The sequence below is a fragment of the Panicum virgatum genome, chromosome 5N (genome assembly GCF_016808335.1).
Source record: "Panicum virgatum strain AP13 chromosome 5N, P.virgatum_v5, whole genome shotgun sequence".
Lineage (NCBI taxonomy): Eukaryota > Viridiplantae > Streptophyta > Magnoliopsida > Poales > Poaceae > Panicum > Panicum virgatum.
This window is the reverse complement of record NC_053149.1, coordinates 17,717,128-17,738,966: the sequence shown is the minus strand read 5'-3', so window position 1 is coordinate 17,738,966 and position 21,839 is coordinate 17,717,128. Positions and strand designations below refer to the sequence as shown.

The 21,839-nt window shown below is 46.2% G+C and overlaps 2 pseudogenes; one reads left to right on the top strand and one right to left on the bottom strand.

The window, feature by feature from the left end:
* The first annotated feature begins 7,408 nt into the window (after positions 1-7,408).
* On the top strand, positions 7,409-12,813 carry LOC120674624 (annotated as a pseudogene).
* Positions 12,814-15,068: 2,255 nt separating this feature from the next.
* Positions 15,069-20,982, bottom strand: LOC120674623 (annotated as a pseudogene).
* Between the last annotated feature and the right edge of the window lie 857 nt (positions 20,983-21,839).

The window sequence follows — 21,839 nt, the reverse complement described above, 5'->3', positions numbered from 1 at the left end:
GTTTCATTGTCATCAACCTATGAAGCATCAGCTTCCAAACCAAAAGTCACAGATTGCAATTCAGGTTCATCAAGGGACAGGTCAGCCACTTCACGAATGCCAATACCACCAAGTGAATCAAAAGAATCCCCTCCTACATCCCACATCATTGTCTCTCCTGTCTTGTATGCATTAGTTCTTCTTGACAGATGCCTCAGATTTGAGTGCACAAAGACCAAATCTTCAGCACGCTCTGGAGTTAAGGCATTTCTCTTGACACTATGGACAAAGCTATATGTGCTCCAGTTTCTTTCACAGCAAGAAGATGAGGTTGGTTGGCTAAGCAATTTCATGGCCAAACTCATCAATAAGGGAGTAGATTGTCCATGATTTATCCACCAAGTCATAGGGGACACAGCCCATCTATCATGGATTGAGTCAGGATCACTAAATTCTTCTGAACAACTAGAGAACCTTGAGTACTCTTCTTTTACTTTAGCCAACTCTTCTAGCATGGGAAAGAACTTCTTAAAGCAAACCATCCTCATTTTCGATACCTCTTTATCCTTGTGGGGTGGTTCATGGCCAACACCTTCTTCAAGCCACTTTTTGCTATAATATCTGCAATTTGGTATTATGATTTTAGTGAATGAAAAAATTCTGAATGACACAAGTGAATAAAAAAAAATCTGAATGGCAGTTTGTAGTTTTGTACCTTGGATTAAGTGATGAGCTAAACAATGAAGTGGATTATTTCCTTTTGTCCACCTAGCAATCAATATGTCATAAATAACCAAGTACAAGTCTGACTCCTCATCTTCTTGCTTGCCCTCATATCGATATATGACTTTCTTCACTTTCTCTATCATTGAATCCAACATCTCATAAACTAAGTGAAGACATGGTGTGTCAGTGTCTGTCATACGAATCATTTCATATATAGGAGCAGTAATCCTAAGAATGTAGTCCACCTTGTCCCACCATACATCATTAAGTATCAAGTCCTTAAAATTTGGGCTATTGGAGTTGGAGAATCATCTCTGACTTCTCTGTACACACTCCATCTGTCACTAATCACCATTTGTTGGAGGGCTGTTTTTACCTCAACAAACCGCTTCAACATACATACAACGGAGGCAAATCTTGTTTTAGCAATAGAAAGTAACTTCAAATGGCTGAACTCGTTGAACATTGAAAGTCGCATGCCATGATTCATTATGAAATTCTTTATCAGAGCAGCCTCGGTTTTAACATCATGCATAAATTCAAGTTTCCCCCAAGCAAATATTTCTTCTTCAGAAGGGTTATTTCCTATTTTAAGTTCACATATACTTTTCAAAGCTAGATTGAGGGTATGCATAACACATGGTGTCCAAAATATGTTATCATTCTCAGATTCTACTATGAGACCAGCACCTTTGCAATTTGTAGCATTGTCTGTAAAGATTTGTACTACATTATGTCGACCTACTTCCTCAATTATACCCTTCAACTTTTCAGCAATGTATTCTTTTGATTTGTACTGACCTTCACAATTATCAGCCCTCAAGAACATTGGTGCCTTGTCAGAAACAGCAACAAAATTGATTATTGGTCGCCTCTGAGGATCTGACCAACCATCAGAGCAGATTGTGACTCCCTTCTCAGCCCATGTGCTCTTTGTGTTGTCCAACAAAGTCTCTATGTGCCTCCTTTCTTGCTTCAGAAGTCCCTCCCTAGCTCTGTTGTAACCAGGAATCACATAACCTTGCATGTTGCGGCTGCAAGCAAAGGCAAAAGCTTCTCGAAGATATGGGTTTCTCAGAAAATTGAAAGCTATCCATCCAGAATAAATTGCTCTACAAATTAAAGCATCCAAGTGCTTACAGTCTTCTAATGCCCAAGCTTTTTCCAATGCAGAAATAGGCCCCCTCTTGCTCCTCTTGTTGGTGTCAGCAGTATTGCTTGAGGAAGGAGCAGTAGGCAAAGAAACGGTTCTTGTCTTGGATTTTTCACCAGCTCCTTCACCTTTCAATTTCCTTCCTCATGTCACTAAGCATTTCATATGTAACATTAGGACATTTACCTATTCCCTATCTTCCCTTCTGCAGCAAATGAGCTTCAACTCTAGTGTAACTACTCAGTTTTTGCATTGGACAGTACTTGCAGCGCCATAAAGCATTTCCTCCACCAGTTTTAGGATTCTCCAGAATGGTGACATGATCCCAAAGTGGTGCCTTGATGTCTGTTGTGTGTGCGGCTGCAGATCCTATGCTAGCACTAGCACTTGCACTGCCACTACCTACACTACTCATATTTGGAGACGCCATCTACTGCATACAAGCAATAAGGCAACATGAAATCACTAACTGCATGTTTGCACTGCAGAAATAGAATAGATCGAGAATGGGGACATGAAGATGAAGTGGGGAGCAAAGAAATCAAGCAACAAGCAGCCACGAACTGAAGAACAAGAGGAGATCGACAAGGGGAAAGGGGATTAACTCACGTCTCACGGGAGTTCACTGCATTGCAGGGGCCTAGATCTGCGTCGCAGGGGCTGGATCCGTGGCCGGCGAGTAGGGACGGAGGCTCGACGTCGGCGAGTAGCGGAGGCTCGTTGCCGGCGGACGGCGACCGGGGTTGCGGTGCGCCGGCGTCACCAGGTGGACCTGCGGCGCGAGGAAGGGGTTGTCAGACCAGGGGCAGCGGGACTGCTTATAGACATAGAATATTCCAGAGTAAGGGATAGCTTATGGATGTACCTTATCTCTTTTGTAACTACCCGAATAGGCGTAGAACTAGCTGTAGTACAAAGGAAACTACCTGATTGTGTTGTAGTATGACTCCAACTGTACTCGGCTAGGACTTTCCATGTTACCCTGTCCCCCCGGATATATAAGGGCGGGCGGGGACCCCCCTCCAAAGAATCAACACCTAAAGCAATACAAACCACCACACAGGACATAGGATATTACGCAACTCGCGGCCCGAACCTGTCTAAATCTTTGTGTTTCTTGCATCATCGAGTTCCAGAGCAGTCGATCCCTACCTACAAACCTTACTGCTAAGGGTATCCCTGAGCAGGCTTGGCGGTAAACACCGACAGGGGCGTCGGGGCGTGCGGGTCTGGGAGGCTGAGGCGTCGGGGTAGTTACCGTGTGTTAGTGGGTTGGGCCGTATCCGTCGACTCGATATGTATCGGCCCATGTATGCAATATTCGTAAAAAAAATAAAAAATTGGATACTCGGAGGATACGTATCTGGGGCGTATCCGATACGCATCTGTATCCGATACATATTGGATATGCGATACGGCACCAAACTGTCGTGTCCGTGTAACGTAGTCTGTAATTTGGAGTCTGTTTGTAACCCGATTTGGAAGGGGTACGTCTTCCCCGGCCTATAAATATAAAGGCCACGTCCGATTGAGGTATTTCTACCCAATCGAATCAATCAGTCTACTATTTTTTCTTGTTTTTCTCAAACCCTAGCTTTTCCAACCTCGTGCTGTTCTTTGCTCGTCTCTACGGTGTTCAAGGGCGTCTTGGGTGGTCTGCCGATTCCAATACAACCCTAGATCTGCGAGCTCCGACGGGGTCCCTCCCGAGCTTGCAGTTTTAGGTCTTCACGAAGCTCTCTGCGCCCAACCGGTCTGATCGGTCGTCGGGGTGTTTCGTCAGGTTGCAATTGTTGCGATCCTGCACGTTCTAGCGCTTGTGTGTTGGCCAGTTCTGCGTCAATATACTTTTTGGCGACTCCGCTGGGGACAGATCTTCATCCACCGGTTACAATGACCGGTGACAAGGTTAACCCCTCCAAGGTAGATTCCACTCCCGTTGACGTCAAGTATGAGGACATACCTGAGGAGAGCCGCAAGCAATTCGAGGCCCAGCTCAAGAAGGAGCAGGAGGAGGCCACGAAGAGATTGCTTGCATATTATGGGAAGACTCGGCAAGGCATTTTTGAGAAGGAGAAGTTTGTCATGCCTACGTTCTCGCCGCCAGCGCCGAACCCATCTACTACAGCTACAACTGCTGCATCATCTGCTTCCACTACAAGCGATGTAAATTTTTCATTTGATTCTACTAAGCAGTTTGCGGAAGCCTTTTTGGGTAGATTCAAACAATCACAGAAGCTCACACAAGATCTACTTATTGATTTGAATCTATAAAATAGGGGTAAGAAATTTTCTAATGAGTATCCTAAGCAAACCCCTAATCCTAGTTTTTTGGCCGGGCCAATAGAGAATTATCAGTATGGTATGCCGCCGAATTACTTCACGGGGCAAACGCCACCGCCAGGCACAGTTCAGCCGTCCAGGGCTGAACCGGTCAGATCGGTCCAGCCGAGCGGTGCCTCGGCGGCTTGACCGGTTCGACCAGTCACTCAGACCGGTCAGACCGGTGCCATGGTGCTTGGCTCTGTGTCACAGCCACAACTCGCGCCTCTTCCTACTTCGGCTGCCCCTGGCCTGGAAGAAGAATTGGCAGAGTTTGTGCACCATATACTACAAAGTCATATGGTGAACCCCCGTTTCCTCCACCGTTGCCCAAGGATATTTGGGATGATTGGTTCAAGTCAAATCCTCAATATGCCACACAAACAATGTCCAGTACTGATCCTGCGACACATCGTTTAGGCCAAACATCTACCGGCAACTATGAGGCCGATTTTGCTAGGATGAGAGAAGATCTGGACATTATGTTCAAGTCTAAACTCGGTTTAGATGTGGGTAGGAGTCGGCTTTACCAAAGGCCATATGTTGATGCTTTCAATTTAATTCCTTACCCTGCTGGTTGGCATGTTCCCGATTTCGTTAAATTTAGCGGTGGTGATAACCGATCCACTTGGGAGCATATCAGCCAATATATCACTCAACTTGGGGAAGCTGGTTCTAGCAAATCTTTGCGCGTTCGTTTATTTTCTTTGTCTTTAACTGGAATGGCTTTCTTTTGGTTTTCGTCATTAGCCCCGAACTCAATTCGTCCTTGGGACGAATTAGAGCAAAAGTTTCATTATCATTTTTATAGCAGGGATAACGAGACTAAGTTGACAAACTTGACATCAGTTAGACAGGGTAGAAATGAATCTATCCATGAGTATTTTAAGAGATTTAAAGATACAAAAAACCGATGCTTTAATTTGACTCTTTCTGAAAAAGATTTGGCTGATTTAGCTCTTGCGGGTTTATGTTCTAATTATAGAGAGAAGCTTGATAGTTCAAATTATTATTTTTTAAATCAGTCTCAGGTAAGAGCTTTAGGCCAAGAGGCAAAGTTTAGAAAAGAAAAGGATACTTACAACTCCCATCATTCAAACATGGATATTGTTGAATATGATTCCGATTCTTCAGACGATGAGGATAAAGAGGTATATGCCACTGAGTTTGTTTGGCCAGCCTTGGCCAAACCGTGTTCTTGTGCATCTCTTAAGCCGACTCAAAGGAATCGGCAAGAAGAGATGAAGTTTACTTTTGATGTGTCCAAGTGCGATCGTATTTTTGTTGAATTGTTAAGACTTGGGGATTTAAAAATTACTCATGTGATACCGCCGCTTGAGGAGCTAAACGGCGCACTTATTGTAAATTTCATAATTCTTCATCTCATGCAACTAACGATTGCAATGTATTTCATCGATAGGTACAATCAGCCATAAATGAAGCACGATTGACCTTTCCAGAGATGAAGATAGACAAAGCTCTGTTCCCTGTCCATACCATTGATCTCAACAACTCCAAGGTACTCATTCGGCCGGATCAAGCCGAAGGAGCAAAGGGCAAGAATGTGATCATTGGTGATGAGAGGCCATTGACTATTGATAACAAGATTCTAGCCAGAGAGGTGGTTCAGGAGAAGACTCCTGATGGGAAGAAGAATCTGAGGATAATGGTTAAGCCTCGTACGCTCGGGGGGCAAAAGGGTTCTTCTTCAAGTGACCGGTCTGCTGATCAGCTGAGACCGGTCAGACCGGTTCCTCCGACCGGTTAGACCGGTCCTGGTAGCCGGTCAGACTGCCCTGGTGGTCAGCCCCGGACGTTTAAGCCTAAACATCCAGAAGTGGGTACATGGAAGATAAACCAGCCGAAGGTGCAGGGTAAGATCGCAAATCAGAAGCCCACCTTTGGTCAATTGCTGAATAAGTACTCAAAGGCCATTTGAAATGATCGGCCGCTAAAAAAAGAGACCAAGGTCACCTCTACGACAAGGCGCACCATCATCTCCTAGGGGAGAATCAAGCTAGCGCAGGGGTGATGTCGTTACATTGTTCCCTCCTCAGCAGATGCAGCCGATGTACGCTACCATGCCATGGGCTCCACTGGCGTCGTATTTTCAGTTTCCCGCATGGGAGCATGGGGGATTTTGGATGCAATGCTATCCGATGCCGTATCCGCCACACTTCCAAGGGGAGGTAAGTTCCAAAGGGCCTGTCTTCAACAGGTTGAAGCAGCCGATTCACGACCAATTAGGGCAACACCAATCTGGTCAGGGGCAAAACCCCAGACCGGTCAGACCGGTCTTAGCAGAGGACGGCCCAAGTTCATCCTGCACGTCAAGAGTATCGCGTCAAGGAGAAAAAGGATGAACCTGAGCCAATGCAAGTGGATTCTGGGAAGGCTCCAGTTATTGATATTGTTCAAGTTGAGGATGGCAGAGACAAAATCCAAGATACACAAAAGGGACCGATGATCGTTGAGAAATCGGTCGATCCTTCTCAGAAACTTGTGTTGGCTAATGATCATGAGGCCAGCAGCAGCAACCCTAGGGACCAAGAGAAGGAGAAGTATTTTCAGCCTAGGTGGTGTCCGCCGGGGTTGACACATACTCAGAAAAGGAGGTTGCAGCATCTTCGCCGCCAAGAACAGAAGGAAAAGGAGGCGGAGAAGTTGAGGGACGAGCACTTCAAGAAGTACAGACCAAGAATCCCTCAAGGCAAGGTGTGGCAGGTCAAGGCAGCTGACTAGCCAACCGGACCGGTCGGACCGCTCCGGCCGACTGGTCTGACCGGTGTCCCGAACCGGTCTGACCGCTCAGAGCAACCGGTCAGACCGGTCGAACCTGAGTCTGAGCAGAAATCTAAAGAAGTTCTCACTTCGGCTCCTAGCACATCAGAGGTTTTAGCAGCTCCTTCAACAGAAGACGAGGAGTTGGTGGATTATGAAGCTTCTCCGGAACGCACCAATATGGAGATCAATGTTGTGCGCTTTTTCGATAACTACTTGGTGATTCCAGAGGAGGAAACTGCTCATCTGGACTTTGGGCCACGTAAAGCTATATTTCAGAAGCCCAAGGATTCAGATAATCATTTGAAGACTCTCTACGTAAGGGGGCATATCAACGGGAAGCCAGTTTCTCATATGCTCGTGGATAGTGGGGCAATTGTGAATTTGATGCCCTACTCACTTTACAAGAAGCTCAATAGGACGGATGAATAGCTAATCAAGACGAACATGATGGCTAGCGGCATTAGAGGAGGTGATCCTATTGGTGCCAAGGGGGTTGCTTCAATGGAGTTGACCGTTGGGAGCAAGACAATTGCAACAACGTTGTTCGTCTCCGAGGTGCAAGGTAACTTTAGCCTTATACTTGGACGTGATTGGATTGATGCCAATCAATGTGTGCCATCTTCCTTGCATCAGTTTCTTATTCAGTGGATCGGTGATGAAATTGAAGTAGTGCATGGTGATGCATCTTCCTTCATTGCAACCGCCGATTCCGAGTTTATTGGTGCACATGACAACATCGAGTGCTTATCGAGCCTGGACTTGACCGATTACGACTTGATCAGTTGCACCAAGCAGGGTTTCGTATCTGCTGTCTTAAAGCCGATGGAGAATCAGCTACATTTACTTTTATGATGAATCAGGTCAGTGACACAGAGCCGACCGGTCAGACCGCTGACTCTGACCGCTCAGACCGGCCGACCGGTCAGAACGGTGCAACAGACCGGTCAGACCAGTCCAACGCAGAGTGGCAGCAGCAGCGTGTTGGGCATTATCGGGCGAAGACGAACGATATGTGCGAGGCCATTGATGATTTCAGTGATTTTGATAAGTTAGGCCAAGGTTTTACGTTGGCTGATCCTTTAGAAAATGTAGATATTGGAGATGGTTCTATTCCTATACTGACTTTTGTAAATGCAAATTTATCGGATGATTGTAAAGCCGATTTAATAAAGGTATTGAAAGAATATGTCGATTGCTTTGCATGGGAGTATTCTGGAATGCCTAGTTTGAGTCGTGATTTGGTTGAGCATCGACTGTCGATTAAAGCCGGTTTTAGACCTTATAAACAACCTGCTAGGTGTTTTAATCCTGTTATGTATGACCGAATAAAAGAAGAAATTAATAGTTTACTAGATGCTGGATTTATTCGGTCTTGTCGTTATGCGGAGTGGATCTCTAACATTGTACCCGTTGAAAAGAAAGATTCGGGCAAGATTAGAGTTTGCATTGATTTTGGAGATCTTAATAAAGCTACTCCTAAAGATGAATATCCTATGCCTATAGCCGATATGTTGATCAATGAGGCTTCTGGACATCGTGTTATCAGTTTTCTTGATGGTAATGCGAGTTACAATCAAATATTTATGGCCGAAGAAGATACGTCTAAAACGGCCTTTAGATGTCCTAGTTTTGTTGGTTTGTTCGAGTGGGTTGTCATGACTTTTGGATTAAAGAATGTTGGTGCTACTTATCAAAGAGCTATGAATTTGATCTTTCATGATTTACTTGGTATTATATTGGAGGTCTATATTGATGACATTGTGATTAAATCGGCCGGCTTGAGTCATCATTTGGCTGATTTGAGACTTGCTCTTGAGAGGATGCGTCAGTATGGCTTGAAAATGAACCCGCTTAAATGTGTTTTTGGTGTATCGACTGAAAAGTTCTTGGGCTTCATTATTCATGAGAAAGATATAGAGATTGATCCAAAAAGAATTGAAGCCATGAAGAAAGTGGAGGCTCCTGCTTGCAAGAAAGAACTTCTGGGCAAAGTGAATTTCTTGAGAAGATTTATATCTAATTTGTCCGGAAAGATAGATGATTTTACTCCTATTCTTCGGTTAAAAGATGAAGCTGAATTTACTTGGGGGGCAGAACAGCAAGAAGCTTTTGAGAAGATCAAGAAATATTTATCTTCGCCGCCGGTTCTCAAGGCGCCTAAGAGAGGTATTCCTTTTAGACTTTATGTGGCTGCAGAAGATAAAGTTATTGGTGCTGTTTTGACTCAAGAGACCGAAGGAAAGGAGTATATTATTACATATGTGGGCCGACGGCTTATTGATGCGGAAACAAGGTATACATTTATTAAGAAATTGTGCTTATCATTATATTATGCTTGTACCAAGTTGAGGCATTATCTTTTATCGAGTACTTGCATAGTTACTTGTCAAGCCAATGTTATTAAGCATATGCTACAAAAGCCGATTTTGAGTGGTAGAATCGGAAAGTGGGCTTATGCACTTGTTGAACATGATTTGCCCTGTGAGTCTTTGAGAGCTGTTAGAGACCAATTGTAGCGGATTTCATTGTTGAATATCAGACTAATGATGAGCATGATTTAGAAGTCGGCTTGTACACCATGGAAGTTATTCTTTGATGGATCGGCTTGTGATGATGGTCAAGGAATTGGTGCCGTTCTTATTTCTCCGAGTGTCACTATTTTTGAGTTCTCATACCGATTGGAAGAAGAACGTACGAATAATCAAGTTGAATATGAAACACTTCTATTTGGCTTGGAATTATTGGAATCAATGGGTGTCAAACATGTAGAAGCTTATGGTGATTCACTTCTGGTGGTGCAGCAAGTATCTAAGGTATGCCAAAGTTATACTGAATCATTAAATGCATATCTTGATAGATGCCTTGATATTATCTCTTGCTTTGATAAATTTGTAATTCGACATATTCCAAGAGATAGCAATAAAAAGACAAATGCTCTGGCTCAGCAAGCATCTGGCTATAATGTTATTAACAAATATTTTAACATGAGGAAGCCGATGCGAGCAACAACCGAGTTACTGGTTCTGGACGGACCGGTCAGACCGGATGCCCCGACTGGTCTGACTGCCCAGACCGGTCTCTGGTTTGACCGGTCAGACTGCTGAAAGCTGCAAGTCGGCCGTTGCTTCCAATTCCGAAGGGAAGGCCGAGGTTGATGATTGGAGGGTGCCTATTGTGACGTATTTGAAGAACCCTAGTCATGGTGCAGAAAAGAATATTCGGCATTTAAATATATTTTGATCGATGATGATCTTTATTGTCGGACCGTCAAAGATGTGCTTCTCAAGTGTTTAGATTCTGATTAGGCCCATGTTGCTATGGGAGAAGTTTATGAAGGCATCTGTGGTACATATCAATCAGCCCCTAAAATTAAGTGGTTGCTTAGGAGCGCCGGTCTCTATTGGCCAACTATGATGGCAGACTGTTTCAGATATTATAAGGGGTGTGAAGAATGTCAGCGGTTTGGTAATGTTCAATTAGTGCCTACTGCGTTGTTGTATACTATAATCAAGCCATGGCCATTCAGAGGTTGGGGGTTGGATTTTTTTGGTCAGATTAATCCCCCTTCTTCAAAGGGACATCGCTTTGTGTTGGTTGCTATGAATTATTTCACTAAGTGGACCGAAGCAGTTACTTTGAAGAATATGACACATCGGGAGGTAATTGAGTTTATTATGGAGCATATTATTCATAGATTCGATATTCCTCAGGCTTTGACAACAGATCAAGGTTCATCATTTATTTCAAAGGAGGTGTGTGATTTTGCCGAATCTTATAAGATCAAGATACTCAATTCATCTCCATACTATGCTCAGGCCAATGGTCATGCCTAGTCTAGTAATAAGATTTTGATAAAGCTTATCAAGAAGAAGATAGAGGAAAATCCTAGGAGGTGGCATGAAGTATTACCTGAAGCGTTGTGGGCTCATTGTATATCTGGACATAGTGCTACTAAGGTTACTCCTTTTGAGCTTGTATATGGTCAAGAGGCCATTTTGCCCGTTAAGGTGAATCTGGACGGTTATAGATTGGCTAAACAAAATGACTTTACTACCGTTGATTACTATGACTTGATGATGGATAATATTGATGAAGTGAGCGACAAGCGGTTGCAAGCTTTAAAGAAAATTGAGAAAGACAAGTTTCGGGTGGCTAGATCTTACAACAAGAAGCTAAGAGCAAAATCTTTTCAGGTTGGTGAGCTGGTTTGGAAGACAATATTGCCTCTTGGGACAAAGAGTAACAAGTTCGGCAAGTGGTCGCCAAGTTGGGAAGGACCGTACAAGATCATCAAGGTTATCTTCGGCAATTCTTATATGGTGGAGACGATGCAAGAAGAACGTCTTCCAAGGGCTCTTAATGGAAGATACTTGAAGAAATACTATCCCAGTGTGTGGCAAGATGCTTGAAGACGAAGACGGCCGGTATAGAATATCGCCCTTAGCATTATTTTTAGCCTTGTGTTTTTCTGTAAATTATGTATCTAGGCTAGTTTTTAGTACTTGCTTTTTGGTTTGCAAAGCTCACCAAAAAGGCAGGGGCATATATTGGCAGTCAAAATTGGCAAAGTCCGAGGCCAACCGGTCAGACGAGTCTAGGCTGTACAGTCCGAGTGGAGTTAGATCTGTAATTTGGAGTCCATTTGTAACCCGATTTGGAAGGGGTACATCTTTCCGGCCTATAAATATAAAGGCCACGGCCGATTGAGGTCCTTCTACCCAATCGAATTAATCACTCTACATTTTCATTGTTTTTCTCAAACCTTAGCTTTTCCAACCTCGCGCTGTTCTTTGCTCGTCTCTACGGCGTTCAAGGGCGTCTTGGGTGGCCTGCCGATTCCAAGACAATCCTAGATCTGCGAGCTCCGACGGGTCCCTCCCGAGCTTGCAGTTTTAGGTCTTGACGAAGCTCTCTGCGCCCGACCGGTCTGATCGGTCGCCGGGGTGTTTCGTCAGGTTGCGATTGTTGCGATCCTGCGCGTTCTAGCACTTGTATGTTGGCCAATTCTGCATCAACACAGAGTTCCACACTGAGCTGGAGCTTCTGCCTGTCAAGGCACTCGAGCATCCTTTGCATCAAGCATGCCGTCGAGCTTGAGTAATCCTTTATGGAGGATGCCTACAACCTAGTGTTGAGCGCTCGGCAGGCTGTGCCGCACGACACCTACTATATGTTTACTTCATGGACCTTCTTGCCAAAACAGTTAGGAGAGTGGACTTCTGTTACTACTGCTTGTTTGACCGTATGGTTTTATCATCGAGGTGCTTATGGTGTTTTCTGTTGTCATGCAGAGATGAGATCGCTGGGTTCAGCGAGAAGGGATATGATTCCCTATCCATAAGTGATGCTAAACAAATGCTGATGTTCAGCTCGGACCAAGAACTGCGCCAGTACATCACAGAGGTAATTTCTATCATTCATTTTCTCCTTCCTGTATCTTGAGTGTATTTCTACGTGGTACCGTATGATATCCACTAGATTCTGATAATGTCAAAATTCATTAATTAACAGGAGCACCCGGAATGGGAGATTAAGAACGGCTCCGTCTTCTTCCAGAAGGCCAAGGAGTCGCACCCCTGCAAGCTAATCAACCAGACGCTCAGCTACGCTAGGGAGCTGAAGCGCATTGTATGATTTAGTCCACAATAATTTCGATGAATGTTTTTTCCCCTCTGGTCACTTGGCATGGCCTGTAATGTCATTACGTTTCATCACAGCTCTTGTGTGTGTGAAAAATTTCATCATGTGAACCTCTGGAGCTGTATCTGCCCGACCGATATTGAATTGTTAGCTCCATTTGTGTTTCGCCATGGTCACTTGGAAAAGGTTAAATTCATAAATTGAATTTAGGGTGACTGCGTTGCCGATGCTTTAAGCTGGCGAGTAATCTTTAGGATCTATAGAATTCCCCGATACACCGTTTTGTTATCTGTCTGAATGATATTTCTGCAACGTGTGACTGTATCCTCTTCGTTTTGTATATTGCACGAACCATTAGCTTACGCCGCCCACGGCGAATCTGTTTAGCCTTACCATTCTGACCCGGTTTGGTTTCCTAGAATTTTAGAAAAAACAACACTTTGACTGCTAATTACTGTATTAAATAAAAGCAGTTTACAAAACTAACTTCAGAATCCCTGTGCTAGGAACTCTGATGAATTTAATGAGATCTTTGACCACTTGATTAGATGATGGGTACTGTAGCATCACTGTAGCCAATTATTGATTAATTACCGTTATTAGATTCATCGCGAAAAGTTATACCCATTTCTGAAAAAGGTTTTGTAAATAGACTTCATTATAAACTTCATGGATGCAAAAAAAATTTCTCGACTAGCGTGCGCTAGAATTCGTACTAGGAATCTAAACAAAACCTCTGTTAGCATGTGCGTTGTTGTGGTTGTGCTCTATAGGACACGGTGTCTCCTTGTCCAACCGAGGGGAAGAGGCCCCTGGCTGGTGATCTCGCCCTCCCAATCCTCACCGGCCTCCCACCTCCGGCCAGCCCTGCACCTGGTGCTCGGGTGGCTCATGTGGTTGGGTGGCTACCGCGGCCGCCCGATCTAGGGAGGGGGGCTGCCCCACCCCGCAACCCCCGGCGGCTCAGGTGGCTGTGCTGCCGCCACCGCTCTCCATGGGGCGCGGGCTTGCTGTGCCTTTTGGCGGCCTTGGTGACCGGGGATCGTTGCCGCACCGCCACTGTCCACCCCGGGGTGGGTTGTCGTCTCGCATGCGCCGCCCTGGACATCTTCCTCATAGGGTCGCCAGGGTTCTGGAGCCGGCTCTGCTCGCCTGGGGTCGCCACCCCCCCTCCCGGTCTATTGGCCTCCCCTTTCCGGTGGCCGTCTGCAGTGAGGTGCCAGCTGGTGGGCTCTTATGCGCTGCGGCGTTCTTCGGTCGTCGGTTTTGGGAGGGAATGGAGGTGAAAGCCTACGTCTGCTTGTGGGCTAATGACGGTGACATTTTTCGGACGCTGTTTACCTTTTCGAAAGCGTCATTCTTAGCCTCTCTTCCCTCCTCTCCGATGAGCTTTCCGGGTGAAAACCTTGACCTTATTGGTCGGATGAGGACGACGCCTGTGGCTTCGCTCGCTCCTTGGAGGCGTCATCTTGGAAGGTTTGCTATTGCTGGTTGTCGGCTCTCCTCGGAGAGTTTCCGCTTCTACGCCCGCCTTCGCTCGTTTCATCTGCATCGTCCAGGTTGCATGGGTCATCGTCTGGCAGATACTTTACCGCCCTTCTGTTTGCTGGCGGATGCTTCACCGCCGTTCAGCTCTGGCGGATGCTTTGCCTTCGTCATCGTGTTGGTTGGTGATCGTGGGTTGGGTGGTTGCTTTGCCACCGTTGTTGTGTAGTTGACCTTTGCACCCTTGGCGTAGTATTTTCCTTTAGTAGGTTCAGTTGTGTGGTCGTATTTTCCTTTAGTAGGCTCAGTTGTGTGGTCATGTCTCCCCTGTATTTCTTGTTGTTCTTGTTTGCTGTATGGGTCGCCTGCCACTTGCTTGGTGGTGCTGTGTATCCGGCTTAATAGCCCCTACCTATTAAAATTTGTAATGGTCGTATTGCTTTACTTTTAATGAAATATGTGCTCAGCCAAATTCATGGGAAAAAAATAGTGTTTTAGGTGAAGAGTGATGCACCTCACTTAGTTGTGCTGTTTAGTTGCGCTCAGCAATGCATTTTTGAGCGAGTTGTGAAGTTTTTACACTCCAGCTGCACGATTTTTGGGTCCGACTCTTAATAAATTAGACTAATTGTCTTCTATTAATATTTCATCGAAGAAAAACTTTTCCCGCACTTAGTAAAAAAACCAACAAGTGAAAACAAGTCTTTCATGTGGTCGTAATTAGAGTAGAGTAGTCCCCAACTAAAAACCTTGATCCTAGGGGTGCAAATGGATGACCCTTAGGGGCACCTCTAATTCTTTTTAGTTCAAAACATTATACTATTTTTTCGAAATAGAATTCTATTTTGAAAACTAGTACAATATTTTGAACTAAAAAAGGTTGGAGGTGCACTAAGGGTTATCCATTTGCACCCTACTTATCCCACCGAGTACCACGTTTGAGCTCATGTCAGCGGCTTCTGAACTTAGTAGTCCTGCTTCAAGTAGGCAAGGCAAAATGGCAGAGTGGTCTTGCATCAGGCATCCAGGAAACTTCACAACCCGCACTGAATTGTCGCTGAAAATGTAGACCGGGATCCCTTGAAATGGTATCTGCTGGTCCCCGGCGTCTCATCTTTATACGTGTCAGGTAATCTGCAGCGATCCATGCGAAGCTGAGTGTTGCCGGCATCTGCTTACCATCTAACTCACTCATCTCCCTTGACGCGATCCATTTGGGGTGATAGGTTACCTGGTACGAAGAAGATGCCTTCATCTCATATACCAGCATATTCTTCTCGTCAGAGATCTCACCATGTCCGGAACTCTTGATGGAGTTTGGAATAAGCGTGTTTGAGCCTCTCTTTTATCTCATTCTTCCTCCTCTTGTTTCTTTCGGTAAGCGACCATATCTCCCCTGTCACGAGCTCTGCCTCAGTGCTCACGCCGTATTGATTGAGCAGCCCGTTCAGCTTTGATTCGTACAAGCACTTGCATTGCCAAGCATCTTCAAGGAACTGTATTGCACCATGAACTTCCAGATTGGTGTCATAAGGGACATCATTTCTGCTAAAGTCTTCCAATGATCTTACAAGGATATACTGTTGAATCGACCGATAAAGCCTTCCAAGGATCTTTTCTGATTTATACGAGATGTCATCTTCCTTTCCCATGAAGTCAGGATATTCCTGTGGTCGAAGGAATGGTGGCATTGTCACAATTTTGCCAGTCTTTGGGAAGTCCACAGCAGTGGCTGCTAGTTCAGCCAACTTAATGCACTTGTCATCCATTGCTCCATACTTGCTACGGTCAGCATGAACAACATGAGCATTGCTTATCGGACCAAGGATCTCACTTACCATGTTCCTTAAGAAGAAATCAATGATATCCTGTTACAAGAGCAAGATGTTAATGACATGTTTATGGAAATAAATATTTGTACAGAAAGGAAGAAGCTTTTTGCAGAAACCAGGTGAAATAAAGATGCAAGTCATAGTTTTTGGATGCTAGTTCTATGTATCGGATCAATCCAATAATAAGCATTCACCTCTGCAAACTTTGAAACCCAAAGATAACAAGGTACTTGATAATAATGGGCTTCAAATTACTGATACCTGATATTTAAGCTAATATAAAAATTAGTAATTGAATGTTATTTTAAGAAATAAGAAGGGTTGAATTTGAACAAATGATGTAGTCATTTTCTAAGCCAAAAGTAGTAATAATAATAATATTTTTTTCTCGAATGCGCAGGAGAGCTGCGCATCAATATATTAAGAAGAAAGAAAAATGGGGGAAAGAGCCCCCAAAACAAAAATGTTACAAGGATAAAGGATCTGTAACACACCCTAGGAAGAACACACTCTCTTAGACACACTAAACACTTAAAGGACCAGACCACCTGCACAGGGCAATTAGGAGGTGGGAGCTAGGGCAAGGAGATAAGAAACTCCTCGAGCCCCAGCTACAGACCACAGTTGGACCTCTTCTCTAAATGCTGCCATGACCCGGGATAAATTAGGAGTTCCTCCATCAAACACACAGTAATTCCTGTGCTTCCACACTAACCAAGATCCTAGAATAATGATGGAATTGATTCCCTTTTGAACCCGACCCGAGAACCTGCTGCTAGTTTCCCCCCACCAATGAATAAAGCAGTGATCATCCAACTGTGGCGCCAAGGTTTGCAGCCCAAACTGCTGCAAGGTGTGGACCCAGAACTGTCGGGTGAAGACACAGGAGACCAATAAGTGATCAATTGTTTCTCCAACCTGATCACAAAGTGGGTATTTCGGTGGGTGGTTAAGGCCCCTTTTAGCAAGTCTATATGCTGTCCAGACCCTATTGTGTGCCACCGTCCACATGAAGAACTTGCATTTCCCTGGAGCCCAACTTTTCCATATTCTCTCCCACGAACCAAAATGAGTAGCTCCAATGAAAAAGGCCTCATAGGCTGATTTAGTGGTGTATATCCCATAATTTGAAAACCTCCAAATATGTATATCCTCCACTTCTGGCTGCAATTCAACAATAGAAAGGAGGTCCCAAAGGTAGAGATATTCCACTAGAACCTGCACACTTAAAGCTCCTCTAATGTCTGAAATCCATCTTCCACCTGTGAGAGCATCATAAACCGTTCTTTTCCTTGCTCTTGCTGGTATTGCACTAAACAAATGTGGCAGGAACTGTTTTAAGCTTTGACCAAGCAGCCAGCTATCTGTCCAAAAATGGGTATTTTTTCCATTACCAATTACCGTTTGAACAGCCATTTCAAAGAAAGAGTGGACTTGGGGCTGTGCTTGGACGGGGAAAAGTACCCATGCCTTTTCAGGCTCTATTTTCTGTAGCCAAAGCCACCTCAACTTCAGGGCCCACCCCAATTTTTGAAGATCAGAAATACCAAGCCCTCCCAAGCAAAATGGTCTTGTGACCTTTGGCCAAGCAAGCAGGCAATGTCCTCCTCTAGCATCTTTTCTGCCTTTCCACAAAAAACCTCTCCTTATTTTGTCAATTGCCTTTAAAACACAAGGTGGTAACTCAAGAGCCAATAGAATGTAAATGAGCATTGAGGTAAGCACAAACTGTACCAAAATCATTCTACCAGCTTTGGTGAGCAGATCAGCCTTCCAACTTGGGAGTCTATCTGTTAATTTGTCAATAATGGGCTGTGCTTGTGCCTTAGTAATCTTATGAGGAGAGAGAGGAACTCCTAGGTACTTACAAGGGAATTCAGAGATCTGACATGGCAGGGCTTCTTGCAAGAAAGCTTTGTCATCTTCAGCACATTGTATGGGAAGAACACTACTTTTCTGGAGATTTGATGTGAGCCCAGAGGCATTACCAAAGAGCTGCAAGATATCAAGAGTAGTTTCAATATCTCTTGCTGAAGGTCTCAAGAAAAGCACAACATCATCTGCATATAAAGAGATCCTATGTTGCAGTGCCCTTCTAGCAAGTGGTTGTAACATATTCTCATCCGCAGCTTTCTTTATTAAGTGACAAAGCACATCCATGACTAAGATAAAAAGCATGGGAGACAAAGGATCTCCCTGTCTTAGGCCGCGCTGGTGATGTATCCTTTCTCCTGGTGAACCATTGAGTAGTATCTGAGTAGAGGATGTTCGAAGCAGCCCACTTAAGATATCACACCAAATTGGACCAAAACCCAGCTGTTTCAAAACTTCCAAGAGGAAAGGCCATGAAACTGAGTCAAAAGCCTTGTTAATGTCCAATTTGAGCAGAATACGAGCCTGTTTCTGTTGGTGTAGGAACTTTGTAGTATGCTGGACCAACATGAAGTTGTCTAGAATGAATCGACCTTTGATGAAAGCACTCTGATTAGGAGAAACCAGCTGATTTAGATAACTAGCCAATCTGTTGGCAAGGATTTTTGTTACTAGTTTGGCAAAGGAATGAACCAAACTAATGGGTCTGAAATCCTTGACACTAGTGGCATCCTCTTTTTTAGGCAGCAAGGTGACATAGGCTGAGTTTAGCAGCTCGAAATTGGCAAATTTTCTGCTCCAAACAGCTGAAATTGCAGACATAATGTCCAGCTTTATAATCTGCCAGCAAACTTTATAGAATTTGCCGGTGAACCCATCGGGACCAGGGGCTTTGTCAGAAGGCAGTGATCTAACTGTTTTCCAGACCTCTTCTTCTGAAAAAGGAGCCTCAAGATCATTGAGGGCAATGCTCGGCATGTTTAGCTCTGAAAGATTAACTGTCTCATCTCTGTCCACACTCTTGCCCAGTAGGTTGGTATAAAACTCAAAGATATTCTGCTCCTTTTCCTCATGATTGGTAAGAATTGTTCCATCAGCAGTGGTGAGTTTGGCTATGAAGTTTTTCCTTTTACGGTGGCGAGCATGAGAATGGAACAGGGCTGTGTTGGCGTCACCATCCTTAAGCCAACCAATGCGAGACCTACTTCTGGCAATGGTACGCTGCAGGGAAGAAAGGGCCAAACAATGTGGTGTGAGTTTATTTTTTAACCATAACTCAAGTCTGGATAATCCACGACAATCATGTGCTATTTCTAGTTGATGTAGGACCTCCCTGGCTAGTGCTAATTGTGAGTTCACATGGCTAACTGCCAGAAGTCTGGTTCAGTGTGGTTTGATTGTTGGGGATAAAATACAATTAATTATTATTATTGTTATTATTATTATTACTAGGGAACTGTCCCATCCACTCTCTAATGCTTGCAGTAGTTGTTGTCCCATCCTCTGCAAAGAACCAAGCTGACCTTTTCCTCAGCTGGTTGGATGAGAATGCAAGGAATGAGTACTTCCTGCCACACATGTGGAAACCCTTTGTCAAGATTGTTTGGACACGCCTATGAACTGTTGTCTTCTGCTGGAGAGAGTTTGACATCATCTCCTTGACTATTGGTGCTGCATAGAGGTTCAGCGCATTGATGTTCAGCGGCTGCATACCCTCATCCATGAATGTTACCCTCAGGAACCGGTCTGCCACTCGATGATAATGCCGGATAACACGGTTAGAGAGCTCCACTTGAGGCGGCAGGCAATACGCCCTGGTGGGAGTGATCACCATACTCCGCACCTCGGCATTGTGATCACCAGTAACCTTTCTGCTGCCGTGAAGACGAAGAAGTTTGTTGTTCTTGGCAGCCCTTTTCTGCGCATCCTTCAGCCTCCCGCATAAGTAGAAGACTTGAAATTTTTCTCCCAGCAATTCCGTCAACGCAGCCACATTCACATCATCTTCTTCTTTCTCCAGCAAGCCGAAGAACTCCGAGGTGAGCTGGTGTTCAGTCACTATCCCCTTGTGCACGACCACATTGACCAAGAACAACACCGAAAACCTTAGCCCCGGATACTGCACGCTGAAGAACAGGCCCTCCGTTGGTTTCCCGATCTCCGGCTCGTCGGTCACATTGAACTCCCGACACCCGATGCTGCACAGCACGACAGGCACTTCCTGGCCCTTCATGAACGCCAGGGCTTCCTTCATCTTTGGCCACAAGCACGTCCTGAACGAGACCCTGTACACCCAGCACCGCCCGATCGCCCCGCTGGGGGTGATGTCGGTTGTCCGTACCCACGGGTCGTCGTCGTCGTCGTCGAGCAGGTCGGGCGGCACCGGCTGGTGAACGTCGTCGGCCGCCGTGCGGTAGTACAGCAGGGGCGCGGCCGAGAGGCGGAGGAGGAGCGAGTCGTCGTTCTGGAACGCCAGGACCTCGGCGATGTCGAGGAAGGAGAACTCGAGCTTGACGTCGCAGCGCAGCACGGCGGAGGCCCCGCGGGAGCCCGGGAACGCGAAGGCGGCGTCACGGGAGAAGACGAGGCGGCAGGTGCCGTCGAGCAGGTCGACCACGAAGTCGAGCCCCCCGGGCGCGGCAGGGTCTCCCGGCTCCGGGGCGCGCCAGGCGACGGCGAAGGCGTCGGGCGCCCAGAGGTTCTCCACCTCGACGCGCGAGCCCGCAAAGCGGAAGGGCTCGGCGCCCTGGCGGCGCGCCGCGCGGCGGAGGGAGCCGCCGTGGGCGGGGCGCGCGCGCACGAGGAGCTTGGAGCCGCAACCGGCGGCGGCGGCACGGCGCGCGGCCTCCGGCTCCGCGAAGTGGACGAAGGCGTGCGGCGGGGGCATGGCGAGATCGCGCGGCGCCGGAGCGGCCCGGAACGCGTGGTCGTCGTCGCCGCCGTCGCCGTCCGGGGCTCGGCGCCGGCGCGGCGGTTGGCCCGTCTGGAACGCGACCACGGCGGGGTGGAGGCGCTGGAAGTCGGGGTAGGAGCCGGGCGGCGTGGAGGAGTCTTCACCCGGCAGCGGCGTACCAGGCCGGCCACGGACTCCAAGTACTCGGCGAGGCGCCGCGCCGAGAGGCCGGCGTCGAAGCCGCCGACGCTGACCCGCGTGGTGGCCGGCGGCTCCCGGCTCGTAGGCACCACCATTGGCGGGGATTGCGTGCGTTGGCAACCGACGGCAACGATCAGCTGGCAACCGCCGGGCGCTTCGGTTGATGTGGTTTGAACGGCCTGCGGCGGCTCGTTGGAGGGAAGTAGGATTCGACGCGGACTCAACCTGGTCCCTGGTCTTTTGACGATCGAGAGCTGGACTCTGGGTCTCTAGGTCAAACAGTACTAATTGCTAGGTCTTTTTCCAAAATTCGCACTGATGCCCTTTGTTTTGGGATGAGTTTCCTTCGTGTTTGTAGCTGCCGCATATGGAGCGTGCGTTATCCGTCATGAGCAATTAGTCCAAATTTTGGTTATTATTATCACCATCACGTGAGTCAGTCAATTCAAATGGACCCCAAATCTATCTAATAATTGTTACAACAGAGGGACAAAAGTACAAATGTGATGAAAAAACATTGGTCCAGTACTTATACTTGACTACTAAAATGTTCCTGTGTGCTACCCTAAATGGCTGCAAGCTTTTTTTTTCCGAACGGCCACAGAGTGCGCCATTTCTATTGATATAGAAGAAGGTTACAAGCAAAATGTCCGGGCAGACCATCTAGATGAGAAAAAAGGAAAAATTTGTACAAGAAAAAAAACAAGAAAGTAAGAGCTTAAACAAAATCGAACTAGATCCTAAGGCCCCTCCAGAAGGGCGGAGAGGTGCTTAGCTCCCGCAACGCCCCAAGTTCTCGCCTTTTCCTTGATCTTGAGCAGCAGGATATGTACAGGCCGCTCCGCTCGCTTGAAACCTCTTGCGTTGCGCTCAAGCCATAACTGCCGGTTCACAAGAAGAAGGAGCAAGTGAAATCCACGCCTCGGAACCCCCTACTGTGTGACCCTAACAT